We start from the raw sequence: 14,551 nt of genomic DNA on the forward strand, positions 1-14,551 counted from the left end.
TCATACAGTTTATTCACACCCGAATGACTAGGCGCTCAATTTTGATTTTCCCAGGCAAACTTGTGAGAAAGAAAGGGCGAGAGTGGATTCGAACCCCAGACCCTCACGGACTCAGTATTGGCAGATGATTAGCGTCAACCATCCGGCCACCTTCCTCTTGTGGTAGTAGGGAGTTAAAAAAATAAAATAAAAAAAAAAAAAAAAACAACCCCCATCTGGTCTGTGTGGGAATCGAACCTGGAACCCTGTGTTTCCAGTCGGGAGCCCTTACCACTGGATTACCCCACCACCCATTAGTCATTCGGATGAGACGCTAAACCGAGGTTCCCGTGTGCAGCATGGACTTCGCGCACGTAAAAGAACCCACAGCAACAAAGTGTTGTTCCTGGCCTAATTATGTAGAAAATCCACTTCGATAGGGAAAACAAATAAAACTGCACGCAGGAAAAAATAGAACAAAAAAAAAGGGTGGCGCTGTAGTGTAACCGACCGCGCTCTCCTAGGGGAGAGCAGCCCGAAATTTCACACAGAGAGAGTCTGTTGTGATAAAAAGAAATACAAATACAAATACAAATCCCACCCCGCTTACTGAGAGAAACCTTCTTCGTTCTTGGGCTGCAGCTCCAGCGTTCACTCGTATGTACACGTTTGTGGCTTTTACGTGTATGGCCCGTTTTTACCCCCCGCCATGTAGGCAGCCATACTCCGTTTTCAGGGGGGTGTGCATGCTGGGTATGTTTCTTGTTCCATAACCAAACCGAACGCTGACATGGATCACACAGGATCTTTAACGTGCGTATTTGATCTTCTGCTTGCCGTATACACACGAAGGGGGTTCAGGCACTAAGCAGGTCTGCACATAATTATGTTGACCTTGGAGATCGGGGAGGGGGGGGGGGGGAATCTCCACCCTTTACCCACCAGGCGTCATTACCGAGATGGAACCAGGGACCCTCAATTAAAAGTCCAACTTTTTAAAACCACTGGGCTATTGCCCCGCCCGGCTGACGGAAAAAAACCAGTAAAAAAATGTTAGGAGGTTGTTTAACGAAAATAAAACCAAAAAGTCAATGCACCCGGGGCCCTTTGGTTTAAACAAACTGTTTTTTTCCAGTGTCCCTTTGCTTTTACTGTGCGGGAATAATAATAAAATAATAATAATAATGGTATTTTTTAAAGCGCTGGATCTTTTTGCAGAACAAATCAAAGCTTTTTCCCGCACCATTTCCGTTCACCCCGCCACCCAATAACCCTAAACTTTTAAAAAACAAAAGACAAGGAAAAAGGCGGGGCAAGGGGGCTTTTTTGGGGAAAAGAGGGGGGTTTTTAAGGGGGCCAATTTTGGGAAAGAGCGGTTTTGCGGAGACTTGCGAAGCAAAAAAAAGGAAGTTCTTTCCAATCGCAAGGCCCAGAAACAGAAAAAGAACGGGGGGAAAAATTTTTTTGTCTTTGACTATGTGGGGTATACATATGTATGTGAAACAAAAACTACATGCTTGTATATGAATGTTTTTGGGTTTTTGCGCGGGGTTTTTAATGTAATTTTTGTGCCTGTTTTTGTGTGCAAGGTTTTAGGTAGCTTTTTAATACACTTGTATTGTTAAAATGTATGAACGCAGTTTTGTGTGGGGGTGGGGTGTGTGTGTGTGTGTGTGGGGTTTTTGTTTTGTGTGTTGACCCTTTTTTTTGGGGGGTTGTATGTAACATGATGTAAGTTTTATTTTAAAAAAGGGTTTTTTTGAAAAAGCCCTAAGCAGATTTTGGTTTAGTGTGCTATATAAGTATCCATTATTTTTTTTATCATTACCCCCCCCCCCAAAAAAAAATTTTTAAAAAAAAAATAAATAAAAAAAAAATTCCCCCTATCCGCATTTTTCCCCTTGGTCGGTTCCACCCCCCCCCCCCCCCCCCCCCCCCCAGCCCCCTCAAAGGCCCCCTTAAACACCCCCTAAACTTCCCCAAAATTTCCACAACCCTACCTACCAACCCCACCCCAAACAACCCATATTTAAAAACCAAAACAAGCTTTCTCCCCTTCACTGGGCTACGCACGTGCAGAGTTAGTCATTTGGAAAAGGCTGGACCTTTTTTATTGTTAAAATTCTTTTTTTGTTTTTTTCCCTGTCTTCTTTTTTTTTTCCCAATTTATTTTTTTCCTTGGGGGGGTTTTTTTTTGGGTTTTTTTTTTTTTTTTTTTGTTTTTTTTTTTTGTTTTGTTTTTTTTCGTTTTTTTTACATTTTTTTTTTCCCTTTTTAATTCTGTAAAGGAGAAAAGCGGGGCAGGTCATTCCCGCCCTTAAACCTTTAAACCCTTTTCACCCCCCAAGCTCTCATTTACACGGGCGTGGTAGCTAGAGGCCCCATGTCATTTCCCAAAGGTGACCATTCTTGGGCTATTATCCTTTGAACCTACTCTTTTAAATTTTTTCGGTTGGTAGATGGGCTTAATATTTTTTATACATCCCCGGGGGGGAACCCCCCCCTTTCTTACCACTATTTTTTCGGGTTTTTAAACCCCACAACATCGGCTTGTACCCTTTGTTAAACCAAAAGGGTTTTACTTTTGGGCCAACAGCGAAGGAGAGCTTATTATCAATGGTTTCCCCAAATCAATGGGAAAACTATTTACAGCTTAGTTTTTTTGTGAAGGACTTTGACTTAAAAACAAGGGGGAAAAAATTGCCGGCCCCTTAGTGCGGACCCTTGGGGGTTTAAATTGGGCCTTTGGGGGGAACCCCCCCAAAACCCCGAATGCCCTAAAACCCTTTTGGCCGGAGAGTGGGGTTGTAATTTGGGGAAAAGGGACATCCCCCATTTTTATCAAATTCTACCCCAATTATTGGGAACACCCAAGTTCCCTCCTCTGTTTTAACCACAAGGGAATTTTTTGCATTTTAAATTTTGATGGCGGGGAAAAAGGGGTTTAAAAAGGTTAAGGCCCGGCCAGATTAACACGTGTGGGGGACTACCGCAGCCGTAGAATAACCCTTTTCTTCCCACGGATGAGTGTTTCCCTTTTCCCCCAATTGGGGAGGGAGGGGGGGGGGGGAGGGGAGTGGGGGGTTTTGGGGGGGGGGTGGGGGGGGGGGGGGGTAAGGAAAAACCAAGGAGGGGAAGGGGGAGGGGGAAGAAGAAGGGGAAGGGTTTGGGGGGGCGGGGGGAGGGAGGGGGGGGGGTTGGGGGGGAGGGGGGGGGGAGGGGGGAGGGGATGGGGGAATCAGGGGGGGATAATGGCGGGGGGGTTTACTTTTTAGGGACTCACGGGAAAGTGGGAAAAAGAGAAAAGATTTTTAAAAACAAAAAAAGAGAGACAAAACAAGACAAAAAAAAACAAGACAAGAAAAGGGAAAAGGGACAAGGGTTTTTTTGTTTTAGGCCTCCGGCCCTTTGCAAAGGGAGGGGGTCACTAAAAAAAAAATTTACATAATGAACCCAAATAGGGGGAATAATTTTTTCAATGCGCATGTGACTTAAACCCTCCTCTCTTTTCTCTCTCTCTCTCCTCTCTCTCATTATCTCTCTCTCTCTTCCCTCCCCCTCCCTCAAACACATGCCGCGCGCATATACACCCCCACATACCCCTTTCGCGGGGCAAAACACACAGATCCAGCGTTTCTGGATAAAGTGAAATGCGACAAAACAAAACAAAATTTTACAAAAAAAAATTTAAAAATTGCAAAATGGGAAAAAAAGGGGAGGGGGGGGGGTTACAGAAAAAGAGGGGAGGGGAAAAGGGGGTGGGGGGGGTTGGGGGGGAGAAGAGAGACGGGGGAGGGGAAGAGAAAACAGAAAGACGCGAGAGGGACAGAGGGAGGTGGTTAGAGGGGGGAGAGGGAGAGACAGACAGCCCAGAGAGAAGACAGAAAAGGAGACAGGGAACGAACAAAACGAACAAACCCGAAAATGTTTTAATGAATTTTTTGGCCATGGACCAAAATTTAAAAAAAACCCGGGGAACTGGGGGATGGGGGGTGGGGGTTTTTTAAAAGGGGAAGGAAGGGGAAATCATGATACTTGAATAGCATAACCAGTATAATACTGAAACAAGGCCCGACATTTTATTAATATGGGGAAGAGAGAGGGGGGGGTGGAATGCCCAGACAGACAGACGGGCAGAAACAACAGAGGGGAGAAAAAGCCCGGCAGAAAGACAGAGACGGGACCAAACGGCGGGCGGGACACAGACGGGCAGGGGGGGAAAACAACAGAGAGAGAGAAAGAGAGACAGACAAACAGCCCAGACAGAGACACACAGAGAGACAAAGGGACATTCCAGAGCGAGAGAGACAGGAGAGGACGCCCAGACAGAAAACGGACAGTGAAAAAAACCAGGACAGAGACAGAGACAGGGGCACGCAGACAGAGAGCCCAAAAGAGGGGACACAAAGAGAGAGACAGAGAGAGAGAAAGAGAAAAGGACAGACAGACAGGGGACACAGGGGACAGAGAGAGCGGCAAACAGACAAAAAGGAAAAAAGGGATGTGGTACAATTAAACTTTTTTTGGCCCGCGATTTCTCGAAATGTTTGGCACAGGGACCGCATCCTTTTGTTTTCAGTTGTGGGAACAGTTTAAATTAAAGCACAAAACCAGCACGAAAGGAAACAGTAGGTACAGAGAGAGAAAGAGGGAGAGAGAAAAGGAGAAGAGAGGGGTTGAGGGGGGACAGAGAGGGGGAGGGAGAGGGGGGGAGGAAGGGAGAGGGCGGGGTGGGGAAAGAGGAGAGGAGAGAAAAGGAAAAGAAAAGAAAAAAAGAAAAAGGGAAAAAGAAGAAGAAAAAAAGGAAGAAGACCCGAAAATTTAGTTTTGTTTTAAAAATAGATATATATATATAATTATAAATTTGTGTGTTTTGGGGTTTTGGGGTGTGTGGGGTGGTGTGTGTGTGTGTGTTTTTTCTTTTGCTTTTGGGTTGGGTTTTGTTTTTTTCAAAATTTAAAAAAACCAAAAAAAAAACCCGAGTGCAACCCGATGACACGTTTTTTTCCATCCACACCCGTCTATAACATGCAAAAACACACTGCCGAAACAAAAGCAACCCCCCAAATCACCATCCCCACAACACCCCAACCCCCCTACCCCCCACCACCACCTCACCTTAAACCAAAAACCCCACCTTCACCATCACCAAAACCCCCACCCACCACCACCACCAAAACCAACAAAACAACGTAGCAACAAGAAAAAAACAACCACACTAACCTGAATTCCCCTGGGATCGATGTTCTTTAGTCCAAAACCCGAATGAGGGAAATGTTAAAGTTTAACGATCAAGGGGCCCTCCCCCCGCAGATTTGGGGCATTTTTAAAACGGGGTTTCAGAATTTTATAGTCCGTTTTAAACCCCTTTCACCGCCAAGCTGGGCTTTTTTAAATGCACGGGCGGGTAGGGACCCTTGCCCAATAAAAAGGTGCCCGTTCTTGGTCGGGTTTAAAACCATAAACCTCTGCTCTTAATGTTCGGGGTAGGAAAAGGCCATTTTTTCAATACACGCAGTGGGGAAAACCCCCCGGTATTTTTACCATGTCTTTTTTTTGTGTTTAAAAACCCCAAAGGGGAATTTTTTTTAAATCGAAATTGACTGGCGGTGAAAGCTTTTTTAAACACACTGTTAGTAGGCTGATGTTCCCCAAATGTAGTCGAAATGACCCTTTTTTCTGTTTTACCCAAAAATTTTTAAACCAAACTGTAGCAAGAAGATTCCAACTGCATCAGGTGATGTCCTTTGTTGAAAGAACTTTTTTAAAACCCGTAGCAAGACTTATGTCCAACTGCAGGCAGGCTGATGTCCTTTTTGTTGACGAACTTTAGCCAAACTGTACAAGACTTTTTGTCCCAAATGCAGTCAGCCCGATACCTTCTGGTTTAAGAAATTTTGCCAACCCCGTAGAAAAACTGATTTCCAACCCGCAGTCAGACTGCGTTCTTTTTGTTGACGAAAATTTAGCCAAAACTGTAGCAAGACTTATGTCCAACGCAGTTTAGACTGATATCCTTTTGTTGACGAACTTTAGCCAACCTGTAGGGAAGACTGGGTGTCCAACTGCAGGCAGGGCTGACTCCCCTTTTGTCCCAAGAACTTTTGCCAAATGTTTGCAAAATGGGTGTCCCCAAATGCAAATCAGGGCTGACGTCCTTCTGTTGGGCGAATTTAGCCAAACGTAGAAGACTGAAAGTCAAACTGCAGTCAATGAAAGTCCCTTTTTTGGGCGAACTTTTGCCAAACTGTTGCAAGACTGGTGTTTTAAACTGCAGTCAAAGGGGTCCTTCTGGGTTACGAACTTTAGCCAAACTGTAGCAAGACTGGTGTCAAAAATGCAGTCGACCCGGACGTCCTTCTGTTTTACGAACTTTAGGGCCCAAAAAGTAGCAGACTTAGTCCAACCGCAGCCGACTGGGCGTTCCCTTTGTTTACGAACTTTTTGCCAAAATGGAGCAAAACTGATGTCCAAAATTCAGTCAATTTATGTCCTTCTGTTGACGAACTTTAGCCAACCTGTAGCAAGACTGATGTCCAACTGCAGTCAAACTGATTATCATTCTTTTGACGAACTTTAGCCAAACTGTAGCAAGACTGATGTCCAACTGCAGTCAGACTGATATCATTTCTGGGTGACGAACTTTAGCCAAACTTGTAGCAAGACTGATGGCCAACTGCAGTCAGACTGACGTCCTTCTGTTGACGAACTTTAGCCAAACTTAGCAAGACTGGTGTCCAACTGCAGTCAAACTGATATCATTCTGTTGACGAACTTTAGCCAACCTGTAGCAAGACTGATGTCCAACTGCAGTCAGACTGATGTCCTTCTGTTGACGAACTTTAGCTTTAACTTGCAAAATTATGTCCCAAATGCCAGTCAGATGGGCGTCCCCTTTTGTTGGAAAAAGAACTTTACCAAAAATGTAGAAACTGAGGGCCAACGCAGTCCCGCTGATGTCCTTTTTGTTGACAACTTTTGCCAAACTGTACAAGACTTATGTCCAATGCGTCAGACGGGCGTCTTTTTGGGTTTACGAACTTTTGCCAAACCCGAAGGGAAGACTTTTGTCCAACTGCAGTGGGACTGACGGGCCTTCTGTTGACGAACTTTAGGGCCCAACCTTTAGCTGACTTTGTCCAAAATGCAAATCAGACTGATTCATTCTGTTTACGAACTTTAGCCAACCTTTGCAAGACTTTTGTCCAACTCCCGTCAAAATTTAATTTTATTCTTTGACGAAAATTTAAGCCAACCCGTGCAAGTTTATGTCCAAATGCATTAGGGCGAACCCTTTCCCTTTTGTTGGAAACTTTAGCCCAAAAATGTCAAGACTGATGTCCAACTGCAGTCAGACTGACGTCCTTCTGTTGACGAACTTAAGCCAACCTGTAGCAAGACTTATGCCCAACTGCAGGTCAGACTGACGTCCTTCTGTTGACGAACTTTAGCCAACCTGTAGCCAGACTGATGTCCAACTGCAGTCAGACTGACGTCCTTCTGTTGACGAACTTTAGCCAAACTGTAGCAAGACTGATGTCCAACTGCAGTCAGACTGACGTCCTTCTGTTTGACGAACTTTAGCCAAACTGTAGCAAGACTTATGTCCAACTGCAGTCAGACTGACGTCCTTCTGTTGACGAACTTTAGCTAAACTGTAGCAAGACTGATGTCCAACTGCAAGTCAGACTGACGTCCTTCTGTTCGACGAACTTTAGCTAAACTGTAGCAAGACTGATGTCCAACTGCAGTCAGACTGACGTCCTTCTGTTGGACGAACTTTAGTCCAACCTGTAGCAAGACTTATGTCCAACTGCAGTCAGACTGATATCCTTCTGTTGACGAACTTTAGCTAAACTGTAGCATGACTTATGTCCAAGCTGCAGTCAGACCTGACGTCCTTCTGTTGACGAACTTTAGCCAAACTGTACAAGACTTATGTCCAACTGCAGTCAGACTGATGTCCTTTTCTGTTGACGAACTTTAGCCAAACTGTAGCAAGACTTATGTCCAATCTGCAGTCAGACTGATATCCTTCTGTCCGACGACTTTAGCTAAACTGTAGCAAGACTTATGTCCAACTGCAGTCAACTGATATCCTTCTGTTGACGAACTTTAGCCAAACTGTAGCAAGACTGATGTCCAACTGCAGTCAGACTGACGTCCTTCTGTTGACGAACTTTAGGCCAACCTGTAGCAAGACTGATGTCAACTGCAGTCAGACTGACGTCCTTCTGTTGACGACTTTAGCCAACCTGTAGCAAGACTTATGTCCAACTGCAGTCAGACTGATGTCCTTCTTCGACGAAATTTAGCCAACCTGTAGCAAGACTTATGTCCAACTGTAGTCAGACTGACGTCTTTTTCTGTTGACGAACTTTAGCCAACCTGTAGCAAGACGTATTCCAACTGCAGTCAGACTGATGTCCTTCTGTTACGAACTTTAGCCAACCTGTAGCAAGACTGATGTCCAACTGTAGTCAGACTGACGTCTTTCTGTTGACGAACTTTAGCCAACCTGTAGCAAGACTTATGTCCAACGTAGTCAGACTGACGTCTTTCTGTTGACGAACTTTAGCCAACCTGTAGCAAGACTTATGTCCAACTGCAGTCAGACTGATGTCCTTCTGTGACGAACTTTAGGCCAAAGCTGTAGCAAGACTGATGTCCAACTGCAGTCAGACTGACGTCCTTCGTTTGACGAACTTTAGCCAAACTGTAGCAAGACTGATGTCCAACTGCAGTCAGACTGACGTCCTTCTGTTGACGAACTTTAGCCAAACTGTAGCAAGACTGATGTCCAACTGCAGTCAGACTGACGTCCTTCGGTTGACGAACTTTAGCCAAACTGTAGCAAGACTGATGTCCCAACTGCAGTCAGACTGAGTGTCCTTCTGTCGACGAACTTTAGGCCAACCTGTAGCAAGACTGATGTCTAACTGCAGTCAGACGACGTCCTTCTGTTGACGAACTTTAGCCAAACTTGTAGCAAGACTGGTGTCCAACTGCAGTCAGACTGACGTCCTTCTGTTGACGAACTTTAGCCAAACTGTAGCAAGACTTATGTCCAACTGCAGTCAGACTGATGTCCTTCTGTTGACGAACTTATGCCAACCTGTAGCAAGACTGATGTCCAACTGCAGTCCAACTGACGTCCTTCTGTTGACGAACTTAGCCAACCTGTAGCAAACTTATGTCCAACTGCAGTCAGACTGATATCCTTCTGTCGACGAACTTTAGCCAAACCTGTAGCAAGACTTAGTTCCAACTGCAGTCAGACTGATATCCTTCTGGTGACGAACTTTAACCAACCTGTAGCAAGACTTATTCCAACTGCAGTCAGACTGACGTCCTTCTGTTGACCGAACTTTAGCCAAACTGTAGCAAGACTTATGTCCAACTGCAGTCAGACTGACGTCCTTCTGTTGACGAACTTTAGCCAACCTGTAGCAAGACTGATGTCCAACTGCAGTCAGACTGATATCCTTCTGTCGACGAACTTTAGCCAAACTGTAGCAAGACTGATGTCCAACTGCAGTCAGACTGATGTCCTTCTGTTGACGAACTTTAGCCAACCTGTAGCAAGACTTATGTCCAACTGCAGTCAGACTGACGTCCTTCTGTTGACGAACTTTAGCCAACCTGTAGCAAGACTTATGTCCAACTGCAGTCAAACTGATATCATTCTGTTGACGAACTTTAGCCAACCTGTAGCAAGACTTATGTCCAACTGCAGTCAGACTGACGTCCTTCTGTTGACGAACTTTAGCCAAACTGTAGCAAGACTGATGTCCAACTGCAGTCAGACTGATGTCCTTCTGTCGACGAACTTTAGCCAACCTGTAGCAAGACTTATGTCCAACTGCAGTCAGACTGACGTCCTTCTGTTGACGAACTTTAGCCAACCTGTAGCAAGACTTATGTCCAAGTGCAGTCAGACTGATATCCTTCTGTCGACGAACTTTGCCAAACTGTAGCAAGACTGATGTCCAACTGCAGTCAGACTGACGTCCTTTCTGTTGACGAACTTTAGGCCAAACTGTAGCAAGACTGGTGCCCAACTGCAGTCAGACTGACGTCCTTCTGTTGACGAACTTAGCCAAACTGTAGCAAGACTGATGTCCAACTGCAGTCAGACTGATGTCCTTCTGTTGACGAACTTTAGCCAAACTGTAGCAAGACTGATGTCCAACTGCAGTCAGACTGACGTCCTTCTGTTGACGAACTTTAGCCAAACTGTAGCAAGACTGATGTCCAACTGCAGTCAGACTGACGTCCTTCTGTTGACGAACTTTAGCCAAACTGTAGCAAGACTTATGTCCAACTGCAGTCAGACTGATATCCTTCTGTTGACGAACTTAGCCAAACTGTAGCAAGACTGATGTCCAACTGCAGTCAGACTGACGTCCTTCTGTTAACGAACTTTAGCCAAACTGTAGCAAGACTGATGTCCAACTGCAGTCAGGCTGATGTCCTTCTGTTGACGAACTTTAGCTAAACTGTAGCAAGACTTATGTCCAAGTGCAGTCAGACTGATATCCTTCTGTTGACGAACTTTAGCCAAACTGTAGCAAGACTGATGTCCAACTGCAGTCAGACTGATGTCCTTCTGTTGACGAACTTTAGCCAACCTGTAGCAAGACTGATGTCCAACTGCAGTCAGACTGATGTCCTTCTGTTGACGAACTTTAGCTAAACTGTAGCAAGACTTATGTCCAACTGCAGTCAGACTGATATCCTTCTGTTGACGAACTTTAGCCAACCTGTAGCAAGACTTATGTCCAACTGCAGTCAGACTGACGTCCTTCTGTTGACGAACTTTAGCCAAACTGTAGCAAGACTGATGTCCAACTGCAGTCAGACTGATGTCCTTCTGTCGACGAACTTTAGCTGAACTGTAGCAAGACTGGTGTCCAACTGCAGTCAGACTGATATCCTTCTGTCGACGAACTTTAGCTGAACTGTAGCAAGACTTATGTCCAACTGCAGTCAGACTGATGTCCTTCTGTTGACGAACTTTAGCTAAACTGTAGCAAGACTTATGTCCAACTGCAGTCAAACTGATATCATTCTGTTGACGAACTTTAGCCAAACTGTAGCAAGACTTATGTCCAACTGCAGTCAGACTGATATCCTTCTGTCGACGAACTTTAGCCAACCTGTAGCAAGACTTATGTCCAACTGCAGTCAGACTGACGTCCTTCTGTTAACGAACTTTAGCCAAACTGTAGCAAGACTGATGTCCAACTGCAGTCAGGCTGATGTCCTTCTGTTGACGAACTTTAGCTAAACTGTAGCAAGACTTATGTCCAACTGCAGTCAGACTGACGTCCTTCTGTTGACGAACTTTAGCCAAACTGTAGCAAGACTGGTGTCCAACTGCAGTCAGACTGACGTCCTTCTGTCGACGAACTTTAGCCAAACTGTAGCAAGACTTATGTCCAACTGCAGTCAGACTGATGTCCTTCTGTCGACGAACTTTAGCCAAACTGTAGCAAGACTGATGTCCAACTGCAGTCAGACTGATATCCTTCTGTTGACGAACTTTAGCCAAACTGTAGCAAGACTGATGTCCAACTGCAGTCAGACTGATGTCCTTCTGTAGACGAACTTTAGCCAAACTGTAGCAAGACTGATGTCCTTCAGTAGCCAAACTGTAGTCAGACACACGCCCCAGTGTAGCCAAGCTGTAGTCAGACCGCTGTCATAATGTAGCAAGAGTGATGTCCTACTGTAGCCAAACTGTAGCCAGACATAATTACGTCCTACTGTGCCCAAACTATACTCACACTGATGTCCGGTGTAGCCAAACTGTAGTCAGATTGATGTCTCACTGTAGACCAGTTGATATCACACCGATGTCCTAACGCAGCTAAATTGTTGCCAGACTGATGTTCCAATATAGCTAAACTGTAGCCAAGACTGATGTCCTAGTGTCGCGAATCTGTATCCAGACTTATGTCCCAGTGTAGCCAAACTGTATCCTGACTTATGTCCCAGTATAGCCAAACTGTATACAGATTGATGTCCTTTTGTAGCCAGACTAATGTCCCACTGTAGCTAAAACTGTAGACAAACTGCTAAACTGCAGTCCGACTAATCTCCACACTGTTGTCAGACTGGTCTGAAGTAATTCTGACGTCTCTCAGCTCGGGTTGTGAGCTAAAGCGGAGCCAGGCAGTCAGTCTAACGAGACTGTGGTCCTATTGTTGTTCGAAACGGAAATCGCTTAACTCTCTCCATACGAACGGCGAAAGAGACGACGTTAACAGCGTTTCACCCCAATTACCATCATCAAAATATTGCAAGGGGAAGGCTCTTATACTGAAGAGGTGAATGTTAACAAAGAATACCACAATTCTGACGACGGAAGCTAAAGGTTGGGTCATTCAGACACCCACTGGACATCCGAGGGGTCTGTGTAGAGGAGAAGAGAGGACTGGTCGTACTGAGTGAGTTAAACAATCGCTTCATCACAAGCGACATACAAACACAATGCGTAAGAATAAAAAGTCACTCACACATTCTGCTGTAATCCCAACGCAAGCGCCGACACTGAAAGGTCACTGGGCACCGACAGCATGCATTGACCCGGAAGCGGAAACAGAAACACGAACGATAACACACTTCCTGTGTGTTGGTTTCAGCTATACTACTATAATAAACGCTCAACACGGAAATAAGTCCTTCCGCCCTGCGAACTGAATCGGTCCTGGGGAAAAAACAAAAAACAAAACAAAACAACAACAACAAAAAATACACACACACACACACACTCAACTGACGAAATACAAGGACGCTGCTTTGCACTTCCTTGAACTGCGATATCCGTTTCAGTTTTGTTCCGTTTTTAGGAGTGCCATGTCGGCGCCTTGTCTATACCGCCGTCTACAGACTGGTAAAAAAATAAAAATAAAAAAATAAAAATAAATAAATAAAATAAAATAACAGGATTAAAAAAAAAAACGAGCCAAAGCAACTCATTTCTCTGCTCACATAAGTTGTCGTTGTTGTTGGTTGTGGTGGTGGTTTGTTGTGTTTTTTGTTGTTGTTGTTGGGTTTTTTCCAGTAAAAATATACATATTCTCAAGATTAGACACCACCATACACACGATGAAAGAAAAAAAAAAGTACCCCCACTCCCCCCCCCACACACACACACACACCTTCCCCTCCCCCTACCGCCCCCCACCCCCACATTCCCGTCCAGCTCTCTTAACGAGTAGATCAACTGTACATATCCAGTGTGCTCTTATCGTGGAAAAGGACTGAGATCTTTTTTTGTATACACGAGCTTCAGTCGAGTCGTGCCTACCCGCACTGCGCTACAGGGTCATAGTACACTAAAAACTTTGCATATGGGCCAACAGCAAAGTGAGAGCTGTATTATCAATGGTTTCTCCAGTCAATGAGAAATCATTTACAGCTTAAGTCTTTTGTGAAGGACTATGACATCTCAAACCAGGAGGCAAAATTGCACTGGCTCTTAGTGCTGCAAGCCTTGTGGGCTAGTTGGCCTTTGGGAACCATCCCCAACGCCGACTGTCCTAAAACCCTCTTGGCCGAGAGAGTGGGGATGTCAGTAACTTTGGCAAGACACTCTCCACTATAATCAAATTCCAGCCCAAATAGTCGGAACAGCAGTTGCCTCCTCTGCTGTTCTGATGGTCATAGTCCGACACGACTGACTATCATATAAAAAAAACAAAAAACAAAACAACAACCCCCAAAAAACCCTGTGCCTTAACTATCTGGACAGAGATAGTGGACGGAGGATTTTTGGTTGTTGTTGTTGTTGTTTTGTGTGTGTGTGTGTGTGTGTGTGTGTGTGTGTGTGTGTGTGTGTGTGTGTGTGTGTGTGTGTGTGTGTGTTTGTGAGTGTGTGTGTGTGTGTGTGTGTGTGTGTGTGAGTGAGTGAGTGTGAGTGAGTGAGTATGTGTGAGTGTGTGTGTGTGTGTGTGTGTGTGTGTGTGTGTGTGTGTGTGTGTTGTTGTTGTTGTTGTTGTTATTGCTGTTGTTTTGTTGCTATTATTCTTTTTATTTTTCTTTCTTATCTTGATTCCTAATTCAGCTCTCTGACGTCCGTGTAGAAATCCAAATCAGACAGAACACGAGGACACTGACTGTCCACGGAGACTGAGGTGATTAACTCTCTCCATACAAACGGCGAAAGAGACGACGTTAACAGCATTTCATCCCAATTACCATCATCAAAATATTGCAAGCAGAACGCTCTTATACTGAAGAGGTGAATGTTGACAAAGAATACCACAATTCTGACGACGGAAGCTAAAGGTTGGGTCATTCAGACACCCACTGGACATCCGAGGGGTCTGTGTAGAGGAGAAGAGAGGACTGGCCGTATTGAGTGAGTTAAGGACAGGTCGTCTGAGCTGACTTTTTACTCTGAAGCTTCGACGTTTTGCTTTCTTTTGGCAGTCCTTCCGTCTGGCTTGTATTGTAATGTATCGTAATGTATTGTAACTCATTGTATTGTAGTGTGTTGTGTTGTGTTGTATTGTATTGTATTGTAATGTACTGTACTGTGCTGTATTGTATTGTATTGTATTGT

Source organism: Babylonia areolata, chromosome 16, assembly GCF_041734735.1.
Source record: "Babylonia areolata isolate BAREFJ2019XMU chromosome 16, ASM4173473v1, whole genome shotgun sequence".
Lineage (NCBI taxonomy): Eukaryota > Metazoa > Mollusca > Gastropoda > Neogastropoda > Buccinidae > Babylonia > Babylonia areolata.